The sequence below is a fragment of the Erpetoichthys calabaricus genome, chromosome 9 (genome assembly GCF_900747795.2).
Source record: "Erpetoichthys calabaricus chromosome 9, fErpCal1.3, whole genome shotgun sequence".
NCBI classification, from domain to species: Eukaryota; Metazoa; Chordata; class Cladistia; order Polypteriformes; family Polypteridae; genus Erpetoichthys; species Erpetoichthys calabaricus.
This window is the reverse complement of record NC_041402.2, coordinates 195,462,783-195,480,532: the sequence shown is the minus strand read 5'-3', so window position 1 is coordinate 195,480,532 and position 17,750 is coordinate 195,462,783.

Genomic DNA, 17,750 nt, shown 5'->3' with positions numbered 1-17,750 from the left:
AACAAGACGACGAGGACACAAAGATATTGAGAAAGATGGTCTGGAGACCTAAAATGATCTCTGGACTGGAGATGAGGTCATTGATTGGCAGGTTCTTCAGGTGTCCTGCAGTGGCACAAGAGGAGAAAGCATCAGGTGGCAGTACCAAGAGCCCTGGTCCGGCTGTGACTTTACTTGAGCCTGTTGACCGTCTCCCATGAGCACGTGTGTGACAATATTTATATATTGTATATTTGTATATGTGTTCTGTTCTACCAGGGAGTCTGCCAGGCTCTTTCTAGGCCTTGTACCAAGTGTATGCATTTTCAGCATGGGGAAGGCGCTATATAGTGTGTCAGTATTATCACTTGTCCTAAGCTGGCATTGGTGTGTTAAAGATGGCGTTACGCTGCTGTTCTCCAGCTTTCAGCTTTGTTGGCCGCTCCACTAATCAGGTGATGTGCACGGCCTGACCACACAGCGTTACGACAGTCAGCGCCGCTTGAAATGACTTGATGGATATGCTTTTTTTGATTTGAGACCCTGCATACTGAGGACCCTCTCAGTGCCAACATGAGAAATAAAAACCAAAGTGGTCCTAACAGAGAGTCCTGAGTGAGGTTTCATTCGGCCGTGCTGTGTCACCTTGTAGGCCGGTTATATAGCGCCTTTCCTACGTATGCCACCTCTTCAGGATGTGTTCCCAGTAATGTGGCACCTCGAGGCTCACGTGTCCCCCCCTCTGCTCATGGACAGGTGTTTATGTCTGGGCTCCTTTCTCCTTTGCCCAGCGTGTTGTGCTTTTTTGTGAATTACCCAGCAGGGCTCTTAGCGATTACGGGCTGACTGTGGCACCAGAGAGCGGCTGGGTGTTTCACATCGGCGACTCATTCAGGTAAGAATTGTGTGACATTCCATACACGTGAGGGTAAACTTGAACTTGATCTGGGGGTCTTTTGTAAGATTTGCTAATTGCCGCTCTCTGATTTCTTATCGCAGATCCTTACTTTAGGGTGAGCGAGTTCTCGGCTTTATTCACTGTGCTTGGTAACCATGGAAACGGGGGGCTAAACAAAACCAGAGAGGGCGCGGCGGGGGCCGGTCAGGGATCTCTGTGCCACTTTCTTTTCTTTTATTGTGTACACTGAGAAGCTGTGGCATGACAGGTTCATGCTGTGCCACAAGAGCTGTGCATACATGTGAAAGGTCAGTGAGACAGTGGGGTACAACAGACAGACAGGGGGGGCGTAAGGTGGTGGGGACCCCCATTCACAAACCCCCATTGATCAAAGCCAGCACTGTGACTGCTATCCTGGGGCCTAACATGCACGTCTTTGAGGAGGTGGAAAGATGGGCCCCACAAACACGGGGAGAACATAGAAATGCCACAGAGACAACAATTAGGAGTGAGGTTCAAACGCTCCAACCACTGCGCCACCCTGCACTCCTCTAGAAACGCTGACCCTGATGGTCCTGTGGTATCGGTGGCCGACGGGCTGACCTGCTCTGCTCCTCTAAGCACACGTCACGCGAGGCAAGGACCACTCAGGAGGAACATCTGACAGCCGCATTCATAAAATGAAAGTGAGCGGCTTGACTGGCTGGACTGCCGGTGCCACACGTCCTGACCACAGCGATCTGGCTTTATATTGTAAGAAGTTGTGTTTTCTCCTTGAAGTTTCACGGGTGAATTATTTGATAACCTCCAAGCAGTTTTGGGGACAGTCAGGGAGGTCCTGAGTGATTTGAAAGATGCTGCATGGATCAGCCCTGGCGCCATCTGCACATTCTGATGCCCCTTTAGGTGCCCTGGACGTCAGATTTGCAACCCCAGACCTGCTTTATGCTGAGTGATCGCCTTCACCTGTCGTTCTGATGATCCTTAGTGTTTGTGACCGTAAGGTCCAACGGCAGGCAGCACAAATGACATATGTGACCCCCATTATGTGACCCGCAGGCCAATAAGCTTCATGAGCCTCATGGTGTAAAGTCATGAAAGTAATTGAGGCTGGCAGATCAGTGGGCCTGCGCCAAGGTGTGGAGTGCAAGTGAGCAGTCAGCACGGGCTCAGATGACGAGGCTCTGGTTGAATGACGTTCTGAAATTCTGAGTATGAGGAAACGGCACAGGCAGATACCTGTTGGGGGGGTGGTGTTGGTGACAGACGAAGTGGTCCGTCCTGATAGTCAGAACTTGGCAAGATGCCACATCAGAGGCCAGCTGTTAGAATGAGAGCAGCGGGCATTCAAGGCTGGGTCTGGACCTGGGGAGCAAAGGATTATGGGGAGCGGAGCTTCTGGAGAACACGGAGATTGTGGTGTCTGTCCAGGATGAGCGCTGGGCTGCTGCTATTGTTAATACATATAAAGAACTCTGAGAAATGAGCTGGTAATGTCTGAAGGTGATGGTAAGGTAGATAACGAAGAATGCAGGCTCGATAAAATGGAATGTCAGCAAATGAAAATGTGAGGTTTGAATACACAATGGAAGGTGTGACGGGCAGCCACGGGCATTACCAGGCTGGGACACCAGCTGCATGGAAGGACCAAGACAGACAGAGAGAGAGAGAGCATCGGCAGGGCACTACCTTCTGCAGGACACTAGAGGGCAGCGGTGGCAACATGGATTCCTGTAGGGCATGCTGGGAGTTGGAGTCTGCTGCTCCCCTGTTGGATTCCACGGGGACCGCCGGGGGAGCTCCAGTAGACCTATGGGGTTGGGGGTTTATGATTCCAGGTCTGATTAATGAGCCCCTTGGAACACTCCCAGGGTCTGCTAAAAAGGAGCCGCCTCACTCCAAGTAGCCAGAGGCGGGAGGAAGAAGGATGAAGCTTGTGAGGAAGAGGAGGAGGAGGAGGAGGAAGGAAGGACTGGGAAAAGGAAGGAAAGAAAGGACTGTGAATTGCACTGTGATGTTGTCCTGTGTTTTGGGGAGTGAGGAAGAAGAAGAGCTGAACTCGCGTCTCTGCCTGTCTGTGTTGGGTTAGGGCAGCTGTGTGCCCCCCAGTGGTCCACGGTGGTCTGAAAATTCAGAGACCACCTTAGGAGAAGGACCTGGGAGTTGTAGTGGACTGGTCAGTGTCGACATCCAGAAACCATTAAGAAGGCTAACAGACTGTCAGGTTATATAGCGCCTTGATGTGTCCAGTACAAGCCACAGGAGGTTCTGCTCAGGGTTCATAATGCACTGGTGAGGCCTCATCTGGGGAACTGGGGGCAGTGAGGGTCTCCAAATTACACAAAAGCCCCAACAACTGCTCTGAACACCAAACAAAGATGGGCTCAGGTGGTGGCGATGAGGACTTTATAAGGAGTCACAAACAAGACTCGGAAACTAAGAAAGAAAGTCACTGAAGCCGCACGTCGAAGATGAGAAGAGGTCTTCCTACTAATAACCGGAGTTCTCTTTTCAGAAATTATCCAGAGCTCAGATAGAATGTACTGCGCACCAGTGACCCAACAAATGACAAGGACATGGACAGAAGTGACACAGTGACATCCAGTCAAGTGGCCGGCAAATAAAATATAACACCAGAAATGTGGCAAAAACCCAACCAATATGGCGGCAAGGGGACAAAAAAAAAAACAAACCAACAAGCACCTGAGGGTCTGGACAGCTAAGAGGGGTTCACTCGAGGGTCATAATAATAAGCAGAGTAGTCCGAGTAGTGAGAGGAGCCTGAAGGGATGGAGATGAAGACTTTAAAATTGGGAAAGGAGTTCGCTCGGCTGCCATCTTACAATCACGGGTGACAAGCTGAGTTGGCACCAACACACAGAGAGCCACCGACACATGGAAGAAGTGGCCGGGTAGTGTGGTGGGCAGGAGGACTTTTGGGGTCTTCACAGCTGGACTTGATGTTCTTGTGGAGGAGCTCTGTGAACAGGCCTGGCGCGCTTTGGTGGGCCTAATGGCCTCTCCCTTCTCTCCTCAGTTCTTCTCTTGTTCTGCTGCACATTCCCTCCAAACCACCCATTCACATATTTATGGATGGCAGCAGCAAGAACTTCCAAAGTGTCCCACTGCTGATGACAAGAAATGCACAACACAATGCGGCCCACCTGGGTGAGAAATGGTTAAAAGACACCCCACCCCCTCAGTAAGAAGGCAAATGAAAGCCTCAAGTGGCACCGGCCACGCGTGTCTCATGTCCTCGAGTGTGTCCAGGTAGGCAGCAGTGGGCACCTCCAGAGCCAGAGGGCAAGTGCCATGCTGACGGTGGTTCTTTTCACAGAGTAGCAGTCCCAGCAGCCATGGCGTCACCACATGTATGGATTACCGGGCGAGTCGTCCCTGCACACCTGACCAGCATGCTACACGTCGCCACTTTCCGGTGCCAGCACAAGCAGAAATGTTTCAAGTGCAGCTGTCAAAATGAATGAATGCCATGTGACTCCACGTCTCTGTCTGCCTTCACAGATCGAGTAAGAAAAGCAAACAAGCAGGACAGACCTGATCGTTTCGTTTATTTAGAAGTACATGCAGTGCCAGCAGTTGGAGAGCAGGTTGAATGGGCAGTTTTCAGGTAGAGGAGCACAGAGTAGCAGCCATCCTTACTGTGGCATCTGGCCCAGCAGGCATTTGAGGCGGGGTGAAAAGGGAGACGGGCATGTAAAAGACCTGTCAAGGTAAGACCCCCGAAACGTGAGGAGTATTAGAAAGAGGGGTCCAGACAGCTGGCCCTGTGCTTCATTGTGAACAAGGAGGAGCTGCGAGGACGAAGACACATCTGCACTTTAAATGAAGTCAGCGGAGCTCGTGGTCCACAGGCCCCTCCTCTCTGCCTCTTTCGCGGCTCTCGTGCTTTCAGATTCCATTACCAGCATTCGTGACGTGTTCTGTTGTGAGATTTCATTTACCCTCTTAGATCGCGTTCTGCTCATGTGACCCCAGTCGTCACGGCGGTGACATCACAGGAAGTGATGAAATAAACACGGCGGTGACATTGCTACGCACACCCTTGGGGCTTCTTGTTCAGGTTGGCCTCAGCGGTGGGATTTCGATGGCCTCCTGTCTGGTCCTTTTGGGTCTGGCAAGAGGTGCCAAGAGGCTACAGTTGCAGATTGAAAGAAGTGGAAGTCGAGAACGAGAACGAGCGTCGACAAAGCAGACAATCGACTCTAATCGACGTCTGAACCCAGCAGTACAAAGTTGAAAGCTTCAGTTTGAAACCCGAAACACCTCAACCTGCCCAAAGGAGACGTCTCAGGTGGGCAGCAAATGAACCGCGTCCCCAGCTGGTACCCCGCCACTCGGTGATGTCACCTGGTGAGACTTCAGGGTCGGTTAACTAGCAACCCAAGGTCACATCCCTGCACAACTTACGGTAGCTCCTGAGGTGCTCGTGGTTTGACTCTCACGTCGCATTCACGATGTTTCAGGATGTCTCGCAATGTCTCATGATGTCTTGTGATGTTTCACGATGTCTCATAATGTCTTGCGATGTCTCATGATGTTTCATGATGTTTCGCAATGTCTTGTGATGTCTCACGATGTCTCGCAATGTCTTGCAATGTCTCACAATGTCTCACGATGTCTCGCAATGTCTCACGATGTCTCGCAATGTCTCACGATGTTTCACGATGTCTTGCGATGTTTCACGATGTCTTGCGATGTTTCATGATGTCTCATAATGTCTCACCATGTCTTGCGATGTTTCAGGATGTCTCGCAATGTCTCACGATGTCTTGCAATGTTTCACAATGTTTCGCAATGACTCACGATGTTTCACGATGTCTCGCGATGTTTCACGACGTCTCACAATGTCTTTCAATGTCACGTGATATTTCACGATGTCTCACGATGTCTTGCAATGTTTCACGATGTTTCGCAATGTCTCACGATGTCTTGCAATGTTTCACGATGTTTCGCAATGACTCACGATGTTTCACGATGTCTCGCGATGTTTCACGATGTCTCACAATGTCTTTCAATGTCACGTGATATTTCACGATGTCTCACGATGTCTTGCAATGTTTCACGATGTTTCGCAATGTCTCACGATGTTTCACGATGTCTTGCAATGTTTCATGATGTTTTGCAATGACTCACGATGTCTCACAATGTCTTTCAATGTCACGTGATGTTTCACGATGTCTCACGATGTCTTGCAATGTTTCACGATGTTTCGCAATGTCTCACGATGTTTCACGATGTCTTGCAATGTTTCACGATGTTTCGCAATGACTCACGATGTTTCACGATGTCTCACAATGTCTTTCAATGTCACGTGATGTTTCACGATATCTCACGATGTCTTGCAATGTTTCACGATGTTTCGCAATGACTCACGATGTCTCACAATGTTTCACAATGTCTCACAATGTCTTTCAATGTAACGTGATGTCTCACGATGTCTTGTGATGTTTCACAATGTCCCTCCTGGGTTGTGCGCAGTTCCTTTTCGTTATTTTGGCCCGTGTGACTTTGTCTCGTCCCACTCGTGTTTTATCCTCGCCCAGTCTGCTCCTTTTTCTCATAACACCCCAGTGTGGTCAGAACTTAGGAAGACAAACAAGACGGTGTGAGAGGTCGCCCGAACACTGTCAGACTAACACCAGCAGGGTTATAAAACACACGTTTATTTTCACCCAAAGTCCCAACACAGTCCCGCACAGCACACTGTGCTCCTGCACCAAACTCCCCTAAATACGGGCCTCTCAAATGTCTGTGGGCCGCCTTTCTTCCTCCTGTCACTGGAGCTTTGTCCACCTCCCGCTCCCGACTCTGGCTCCTCGACTGTAGAAAGGCGGTCCCCTTATAGTCACCCAGATGTGCTCCAGGTGCTCGCTGACGTTCTTCCGGCAGAACTTCCTGGTGTGGCAGAAGTGTAGATCTCCTGGGCTTTATGAGGTTTGGGGTGCCCCCTGGCGGTAGCCACGAATATGTTATCCAGGGCGGTTGCCCCCTCGTGGCCCGGGGGACGTATAGATCTCCTTCTGGCCCCCAGCCTTCTGCCACAATGGTCATCACTGGTATTCTCATTTCAGTTTAGTATCCATTTCGGTGGCCTTCTGTCCGATGTTTGTGTCTTTCCTGGGGGATTCACTCGTGTCGTTGTCGTGTCGTTTCTTCACGTTATGCTGCACCATTTGTTTATTTTTTTATGAGTGCTGCCATTGGGCCACACCTGTTACTATGACGATCTATCCCATGATCCTCTGGGAATGCATGTCGTGGCGGCATTTAGAGCATCAAGTGCTGGCCAAGATTTGGATACAAAGAGCTTACTTGTAATTAATTAATTAATTAATTTTTTGTGCTTGTTGAACCTCAGCTTTGATTTCGGATTTCATGGCAGACCCCCTTTGGTCTCGTAGGTTGCCCCCTTGGCACGTCTCCTTCTCCGCATTCCTCCTTATTCAAAGATTTTGCTGTAGGAAAACATAAAAGTAAGTCAAGTACCCTGAAATGAGGTTTAAACTGAAAATGAATGAAAAAATTGAACTCTGCATCGTCAAAAAAAAAAAAATGAAACAATGCATCCAAAGATAAAAGGAATGGCAGACAAAATGTTTATGGGGAAGACAGTGAAATGCAAAATAATAATAATAATTATTATAAAAATTACACTAAAAAACGCATGAATAGAAAAGGCCAAAGGCCAAAGTTCAAGTCTCCAGACTGGCCATCGTGATGTCACAGGTCATGTGACGCACGCATCACAGCCACTGGACACACAAACCAGCAGATACACAAAATGGCAGCCCGAGGACGTCGCCCACATGACAAGTGTGAGCAAATTAAAGATTCACTCCAATCAGAGTCTCCATTCAGGATTTTGCTTGCCCGCATTTCTGGCTAAATTATACCGTGTGCCGCCTCACCTGACCACCATAAGTCTGCCAGCACAAATGTTTGTGAGACGCCCCTGGAGCCTGTTCTCTAACAGGAATGCGAGTGACTGCACACACCCGTGGGCACAGGGGGCACCTGCCAAGCCCCCCCAGGTATCACAGAAAGGCACTATATATCCATGTGCTTGTTATGACCCTTCCACAGAGAGCCATGAGGTGACGTGGGCTTCCTTGTCTCTTAGCTGAGCTGACCAGCACAACGATTCTTTGTGGCATCCCTGAGTCTGAGGTGCAGCCGTGGCCCTCGGGGTGAGTCTTGTCCTCGGTTGGCTCCACCTCTGGGTCGCCTTTCCAATGAGTGCCCCTCTTTGAATGCCCACAGCAGGCAGGTGGCACTGTTTGTGGCCCCCTGCTATTTTTTTTTATCTTTCCTTTGTGATATTACTATGGAAGAAAGGCGCTATATCAGCGTTTCTCAACCTTTAAGTATTTGCGACCCAAGTTTTCATAACAGTTTTAATCGCGCCCCCCCCCTAACGTTTTTTTGAAAGGAGCCCACTAATACCAATTTGTTCTTTTTTAATTAATGACGTATCATAGATGCATATTTTATTAGACCTACTTAACTTTTATCGACATTTATCTAACTCTAGATTTATTTTTCTAGTATCAGAGTGTAGTTTAAGTTCATTTGTTTTGGTTTCAATAGATGGATTTTTCATATTTTCGATTCTTGTTTTCTTTTTTTCATCTTTTGCCCCCCTTTTTGTTACTTTGCGCCCCCCTAGGGGGGCCCGGCCCACAGTGTGAGTACCACTGGACTATATAAAGCAGGGGCTGCATGTCTGCCGTTGTGCATCTGTGTGTCTGTCCCTGTGTGCTGTGCCTCTGTGGCGAGGCTGAACAAAGGCGGGAACACTGATAGCGTGAGGAGGTGTGTGTGTGTGTGCAGTCAGAGGCCCACAGTGTGTGTGTGTGTGTGTGTGGGTGTGGGTGGGTGTGTGTGCGTGCCTGCAGTCAGAGGCTCACAGTGTGTGTGTGCGTGTGTGTGTGTGTGTGTGTGTGTGCACGCCCGCAGTCAGAGGCTCACAGTGTGTGTGTGTGTGTGTGTGTGCTCTACTTCAGTGTCCCGTCCGCAGGGGTCCAGGCTGCTTCCTGCTCCTCCGACTCCGCCACAGTATATAAGGTCAGTTCTTTCACACTCACACTCTTACACACCGAGAGTGCTTGTCAGCTGCCGGCGGGCTCAACAGTGTTAGAGGTATCATCAAAGTGAAGAAGGAGGAGGAAGAGGAGGAGGACAAGGAGACCAGTGTGGCACCAAGCGGGTGAGTGAACGTCTGAGTCCTTCTGCCTTCCTTGCAGGACCTGCATGCCGACCCCCCCGGGGGTGAGACTCTCAGTTAGCTGGCTGAACAGGGTGATTTCCCTCATGGACCCCCAGTAGCTGACCCCTTGGGGCTTGCTGAGCTGTGTCTTGGACCAGGAGGCACTATAGGGGCACCACCTGCTAACTTAATGTCCAGTGTGCAGACCTGTGCCCTGTAAAGACTGAGCCACCTCACAGACCCCTGGAGAATCGCTTGGCATTTCCCCCACTGGTGCCATTGTCCTTCAGCCCTGACCCAGCAGGTGTCTGGCGAGTTGCCGTCAATGCCCCTGTAGTTCTCTGTCCCTGGCGTGGAGGCTCCACCAGCTGTCCCGTGTCAATGGTGGCTCAACACTGACATTGTTGCTCCCTCTGTCCTCGGCGGACTCTTCATAGTTGTCCCCACCTTACTTTCTTCTGGGGGTTCCTCGGTTTCTTCTGTATTTTTCATCTCCCGTTCCTCCCTGTATGGATGTGTACTTTGGGTGTATTTGGGTGACCTGGGTTGCTGCCTGGGTTCAAATGGCCTGGTTCTGCCCATGTGGAATCTGCATGTTCTCCCCGTGTCCCACAATCCAAAGTCATGCACATTAGGTGGATTGGCAGTGCCAAGCAGGCCCCTGCAGTGACCCTGGCACCCTGACCCGTGGACTTTTCCTGTTCTGTGGCTGCTGCTTGCTGGGTTAGGCTCCAGCTTCCTCACCACCATGCCCTTGGTTTAGAAAATGGACGAATGAACTCACTGGGTGGACAGAGTTGGCTAATGAGGTCCATTTTGTTTGTTGTGGTTACGACCCATAGTGATGATGTGACTCTGAGTCAGACCACTGTGCCCGTTTGTGCCAGTCATGTTCTGACCCAAAATGCCATCCAACTTCTTCCTTTTCTCTTCCTTTATGGCTCTGCTCTCTTCATTCCTAACACTGAGGACATTTGTGTCCCAGGTGGTCTTCACTTTCTCGTTTCCTGTTATGACTCTGAGTCATTGGCACCCTGGACTGGATTTTGCTTGTTTTCTTACACAGTTTAATTTTTGTGGTTGGCATATTCTACCACTTCACATGTGACGTCAATGTGGTGCCATTGGCTTGTTATCACCAAGTATGACTTCCCAAAAGTGACAGAGCATGTGTCAGATAACATGGGGTGGCCATCCAGATCTGCCAAATCTGCCTTAGGGGGTCTTTACCTGCTCAGCACAAATAACTCCTTTGAACATGTAAAGGACGAGGTAGTCAGAGTTGGCATCGCGCTGTCCCCTGCGCTGGTACTGCAGAGTTTCTTACTTGCACGTCTCACCTCCATGTAACACATCACCACTCTCGGGCACCAGAAACACGAATGGGTTTAAATACAGGAGTGCAAGATGGCAGAAACACAAAGCAGATGAGCAGCTGACCTCCTCACCGTCACAAACTGGCAGCGCAGCACACCACCTCCACCAGTCCATTTGAGCTGCAGGCATCAATGCCAGGGCACCAGTGGCACAGTTGACACAGTTGTGGACTTACATGTGTGACCCTGGGCATGTCACTTCACATGCCAGTCAATGTGTTAGACCTCATATGTGTGTGAACGTTCATATTAGTTATCTGTACCTGTACAGAAAGGCGCTATATAGAAAAGGCTGTTGGTCTGTCAGAGCTCAGCCAGTAGGGTCACTGGTCAGTATGGTCTGTGGTCATAAACTCCAGTGCAGGATGAACAGCCCACCACCCACTATGGCAGCTTCTCACCGCTGATTGACTGTGTGACCCATCGTCCTTTCATGTAGGAAGCCCTCGGATGATGTTTGCTACAGAAAGGCGCCATAATGAATAACGAGGTGTTGTCAAAGATGGAGGTGGGAGGGGCTTAGCCAGTCAGCACGCGCCATTAGTCAGTAATCTGCGGTGAGGACGGAGCGGCCCACCACTTACAGCAAGGCGGCGTGGCAGGCTGGCCAAGGACGAGGACTCACTGGCTGCGGGTTCAAGTCCCACTTCTGACACATCTACTGATAAGCAGACACAGGGGGGTGCAGCACAGGGGCCTTCAAGTTCAGTTTTGGTGTCCCCAGCAGTGTCACATTGTCACCTTTAATTAATGCCATTTTTTTTTGATTAGCTGGTCCATTTTATTGCTTTATTTCTTCTTGTATTTTGCATTCATTAAAGTGCGTTAGTGTGAGATTTCCATTTAATAAGAAGCTTTGGTCCCCTTTGCCACCTCTCTTAAGGCTTAACTCTGTCGTTTTCTTTTGAATTCACTGATTTGGTCACCTGAGGATGTCAGATTACACGACTAGTAGTCACAGGCCGTGACAAATTACTCGACTCTGCCGTGACTTCAGGTACGGCGAGTTCACAGAGGTACGTAGTTGTCCACCGGCTCTTTCTGATTTACCCCGTCGGACTGAGTTGTTTTCTTGCTGCTGGTCCAGCTGCCAACTCGACTTCATTCCACTGCTTCTGCATCTTTTAAAACTGAGATCTGCACACATGGCTGCAGTTTTTATTACGGGGAGAAAACAGAAGACAGCAACCCTTGTGATGGCTCCTTTGGGCTGTACCCTCTCTCTTTGGTGTGCTTTTCCTTTATTCTGTTGTGCCTTTAGTAATGAAAAGAGGTCTATAGCAGGCGGGCTCACTGGGCCTGGCATTGCCAGTGGTACTGCCATCTAATCGTGCTCTTCAGCCCTGTAGTGGTGGTTTTGTGTCAAAGCGGAAGCACAAAAGTGCAATCACACTTAAAACATTCAAACGTACTGCCATTAACCCAAGTGGAGTCTGTCCAGTCATCTGAATGCCCACCTTGTCCTCATATCCGGTCATGGGCACTGGGCAGGAGCTTTTATCCAGTTTAAATCTGCTCCTGCCATTCAGAGCCTACAGTCCCGTGAAGATACGCTGGGGTTTCCTTCTGCTCCTGTCTGTACCCGCTCTGGTGGGCTGAAGTCAGTCCAATCTAACAGTTTCGGGATGTGAACAAATGGGCCAAAGGGCACCAGAAAGCGGCAAACCTCCAATATAAAACACTTGTGCCAGGTGGGTCAGTTATGTTTAAAATGGCGTCATGAAAAGCAGTAAATGAGTACATTGGGAATGTTACCGATTTGGAGGATGTTTTGGAAATCAAAGCCAACGTAAATCCTTCTTCATGGAAACACTGGCTTCCTGCTGGGCAGACTTGGGGCCGGCACCCAGTGCCACAGCGACAGGTTTCAGCTCCCCATGAAGCTGCCCTGAACAATAAATGAATAGGCCCACAATATTAATATAATTATTTATTTATATTAATATTCATGTATTTACATAATTATCCATAGCCCTTGTTTGTGCAGCTAACCGGGGTCCTTCTTACACTGGCTGGTGGTCACACTCTTATACATACTGGTGCTTTAATGACACTTTACTGGGTTGTGTGGTCCCTTATATCTCCATTTCACTGTGGAATGCTCCACTTCATATGACAATAGTTCTTTGGGCTTCGTGAAGGTTCTTAATTAATGGACGGAACAGAAATGCTGAGGGTGCAGTGGGCAGGAGGATAAGAAAAGCCAAACTGAGCCAGAAGTGGCACTGCATGCGGGAGTCCTTTTAAATTCAGGAGCCCAGCGGTGCTTCACAAATCTGATATTAAACATTCATGGAGCCTGTTACGGATCTAAACAAACAAAAGGTTCCTTCTCGAACCATTATGGGGTTGGTCCTTCGGTTCCTCGATGGCAGCGCTCTGAAGAAGCACCTTGGCACCTTTCACCTGCACAATTGCGTCGTTTATTTCTTCGCCTTTTGTTGCCAACACGAGCGTCTTCACTCTACACATAAATCTGTAGGAACGGCCCTTATTAAATCAAAACTCTAACAGTTACTACGCTCCATGTTCTCTGTACAGTATTCGATATAACGCCTTTCACAGTCACACTGCTTCAGAAGGAAGTACCAGTCCCTTAAAAGCAAAGCAAATAAATAAACAAATATTGTAACCAGTACCGAGAAGAACACACACAGACGACGGTTCATCCCAACTATGGGCGCGTTTACAGTGCAGCAATAAACCGCACGTCCTCCTGCCACTTCGTGCCTGCTGCGGGCTCCGAGGAACTCGCTATAAAACTGGCAGACCCGCGCTAGGAAGGGCCGCGCGCAGTAAGTGATTGACATTTGCCCCACCCCTTAGAAACGCCCACAAACGTTCCAGTCTCCTGCTCTATGTGCTTGACTCAGGTTGGGGCGGGGACAGTTGCGGGCGGGACTTAACGTCACAACTCTCCTGTATACAGTACTTCTGCCCCTCTTGCGGGTGTTAGATGTGTATTTATTGCACCAATTCGCTGGTAATGATATTCTTTATTGATTCATCACCTTACAAGGTATATATAATTTCCTACTGTACTACCAGACGTCCCATAATTCCCGGAGCGTTCGCGTATTTCTTGTTCAGTTGGTATCCCGATTTTTTTTTTATCTGTATTTTAAATATAACCCATGTCTAATTTCATCGACAAAGCAACATGCAAGTCGTTGTACAAAAAGAGCACCCGGAGCGTCCATCCTTCAATGCATTGAAAATCACCAATCCGATCGATTCCATTCGTAACAAGCATTAACGGACCAATCAGCTACCTGTATTTAAGGCGCGATGCTTACGAACTGTGAATTGCGCAAGCGTGAGATCAAGGCGCGTAGTTATGAGACCGCCACGCGCTTAGTCCGTCAATATGACTACGCGTTCGAGCTCGTTTAACGGAGAACATCGGCGGGAATAAAAATGACCGAAAGCAGTCAAGTACAACCTGATATGCCAAACATGTGGAGGACGCAGATATTACTCAGGAGCAATACAAAAAAAATGAATATATAAATAAAGACGCCGAGAAGTGAAAGTGTGTCAGGTAAGCCAACACTTGAAGTTGACACAAAGTATACAAGCGTGGATTGTTGGAGTTTAATAACTAAAATACGAGAGCTGAGTGGCCGCCTTCGAGTGTTTAATTCTAATGTGCCAATGAGGCTGTAGGTAGCAATGGGGCATAACAGTACATCAGAGCAAGTGCAGAAGGTGCTGTCTGATACCTCGGGGTGAGTTTGAGTGTGTGAGTGTGAGGGTGAGTGTCAGGGTGAGTACCTAACCTGAAATCTGAAATTCTTACTATTTAGCCATTCTGGTGTGTGCTTAGACCATAGTGCCTTTCACATCTATCTATCTATTATATAGTGCCTTTCACATCTATCTATCTATCTATCTATCTATCTATCTATCTATCTATCTATCTATCTATCTATCTATCTATCTATCTATCATATAGTGCCTTCCACTCTATCTATCTATCTATCTATCTATCTATCTATCTATCTATCTATCTATCTATCTATCTATTATATAGTGCCTTTCACTCTATCTATCTATCTATCTATCTATCTATCTATCTATCTATCTATCTATCTATCTATCTATCTATCTATTATATAGTGCCTTCCACTCTATCTATCTATCTATCTATCTATCTATCTATCTATCTATCTATCTATCTATCTATCTATCTATCTATCTATTATATAGTGCCTTTCACATCTATCTATCTATCTATCTATCTATCTATCTATCTATCTATCTATCTATCTATCTATCATATAGTGCCTTTCTCTCTATCTATCTATCTATCTATCTATCTATCTATCTATCTATCTATCTATCTATCTATCATATAGTGCCTTTCACTCTATCTATCTATCTATCTATCTATCTATCTATCTATCTATCTATCTATCTATCTATCTATCTATCTATCTATCTATCGTGCCATTCACATCTATCTATCTATCTATCTATCTATTATATAGTGCCTTCCACTCTATCTATCTATCTATCTATCTATCTATCTATCTATCTATCTATCTATCTATCTATCTATCTATCTATCATATAGTGCCTTTCACTCTATCTATCTATCTATCTATCTATCTATCTATCTATCTATCTATCATATAGTGCCTTCCACTCTATCTATCTATCTATCTATCTATCTATCTATCTATCTATCTATCTATCTATCTATCTATCTATCTATCTATCATATAGTGCCTTCCACTCTATCTATCTATCTATCTATCTATCTATCTATCTATCTATCTATCTATCTATCTATCATATAGTGCCTTTCACTCTATCTATCTATCTATCTATCTATCTATCTATCTATCTATCTATCTATCTATCTATCTATCTATCTATCTATCTATCTATCTATCTATCATATAGTGCCTTTCACTCTATCTATCTATCTATCTATCTATCTATCTATCTATCTATCTATCTATCTATCTATCTATCTATCTATCATATAGTGCCTTTCACTCTATCTATCTATCTATCTATCTATCATATAGTGCCTTCCACTCTATCTATCTATCTATCTATCTATCTATCTATCTATCTATCTATCTATCTATCATATAGTGCCTTCCACTCTATCTATCTATCTATCTATCTATCTATCTATCTATCTATCTATCTATCTATCTATCTATCTATCTATCTATCTATCTATCATATAGTGCCTTTCAATCTATCTATCTATCTATCTATCTATCTATCTATCTATCTATCTATCTATCTATCTATCTATCTATCTATCTATCATATAGTGCCTTTCACTCTATCTATCTATCTATCTATCTATCTATCTATGAGGCATGAGGTTCTGGGTGGGTTGCTTTTGGGACAAACGAGAAGCCGCTAAAGAAACCCCTCAGTTCTGTTAGGATTGAGACCCCATGTGTGATACAGGGCTGTGGCTCACATGCTGAAGTCCCTGCCATTTGCATTCAGTACGCTTCCTCTGCTCTCTGTCAGTGGCATCGGTGCCTGGTACACAAGCCCACCACACAATCCAGTGACTTCTCTTCTCTTTGTATTCTTGGAATAGCATTGGAGTTTCTGCTCCAGGATGTTCATGGACTCCTTCATGTGGGTCTCTTCAGAGAATCCTTGGGTTCCATTGGTTTGACTTTGTGTTGCTCACGGAGTCCTGAATGAGGCACATGACCTGCATTGTGAGGGACCGTCAGTTACGGCACTACGGCCATGTGGCGTGTTTCCCTGAGGGTGATCTGACTGGCAGGACCCTCATTGATGGGGACCTGAGTGGCTGGACCAGGCCAAGTGGTCGGCCACGTAATACCTAGCTGCGGCTGACAGAGGGTGGGACTGGACTGTGTGTCTGCCTGGGGGGTTGCCCATGCTCCCCGACTTGACTTGACATTCATTCACCTTCAGCCAATCAGCTTTAAACACACCCTGTAAAAGGAGGGGCACATGAGTTGACATTTTTAATAACAGCTGATCACCTAAAAGGACATCACACACACACACACACACACACACACACACACACAAGTTTATGTTTGAGCTCGGAGGCATTGACCTGTGTTTGAGGAAGAGCTTGTCTTTCTTTGTTTTTAATTCAAATGAGGGATTTTACCTTCTTTTCTGAGCACTTCCTGCTTTGTGATGTCAGAGGCGGAGTTTAAAGCTGATTGGTTGAAGGGGGCTGTCCTGGATCGACCCCTACTAACCCATGCAGAATGGCTGGACCTCTGCCTTCAGCTGCTGTCCTTCACAAAGCCCCCCAGCCCTGTGGTGTCCCCTTCGAAGCTCGCTCCTCCTCACCTTCCTCTTCCTCTTCACCACATTGCTTTGTGACCTGCTCTCCACTATTCTATGGACCTTCTGACGTTGGCCACTCACATTTAACATCTTACAGTCACGAGGCACTGATCTTCATTCTATTTTGTCCTGATCTCCTTTGTGACTCTCTCTGTCCTCAGTGGGGCGGACTGTGAAAGGCACCATATAAGCATCTCTGACAGAGACTTTTGCTGCTTGTAGTCTGAGCAGTAGACTTGTCCAAGTTGTGGGTGCCAACTGATGTGGCACTGAAGAGCTCGGCCTCAGTAAGTGAAGTTGCAGTCACAAGCTGTCCATGAAAAGATGTCCTTCTGGAGTGGACCTTAGTGGCTGCGCCGAGAGTAGAATGTAATGAGAAAGACAGAGAGCGTGAGATGACACCCCGTTAGTGACACTGGCCACCATGAAGCAGGTGACCCCTGATATTTACCCCTAGGAAGCTCAGGGTGCGGGACGTTCATGTTGTCACAGGTGTCTCCAGTATCCACTGTAAAGTTCAAAAAATGACACAAGATGAGATGAAACTAAAAAATGAAAATATTGAATTGGGCCAAAAGAGGCAAAGCAGGTGACACCAGTCAATGCCATTCCCCCCACAGTTTATCTGACAGCACTCCTCACTAGCAGACATCCCTGGGTTTGAGGAGAGAGCGCCCCCGCTTGGCCATGCGGTCCCCTGAGGAGCCACTGGCCTGGCGCCAGGCTGCTTGGTGTGGCAGAGGGGGTGAGACGTGGGCCAGTGCCAGCGCTTTTCAACTGATGTGTGCAGCGCTCAGTGGTGCATGACACTTCCCACCCAGCAAACAAAAGTTAAATGCCATTATTTTTCCATTTGCACACACGTTTTAGATAAGCAACCCTGCCCAGGACTGGACAGTTAGGACCGGACACTTTGTGGGCACGGCCCATGCTGCAGGCTGCCAGCGTCAGTCGC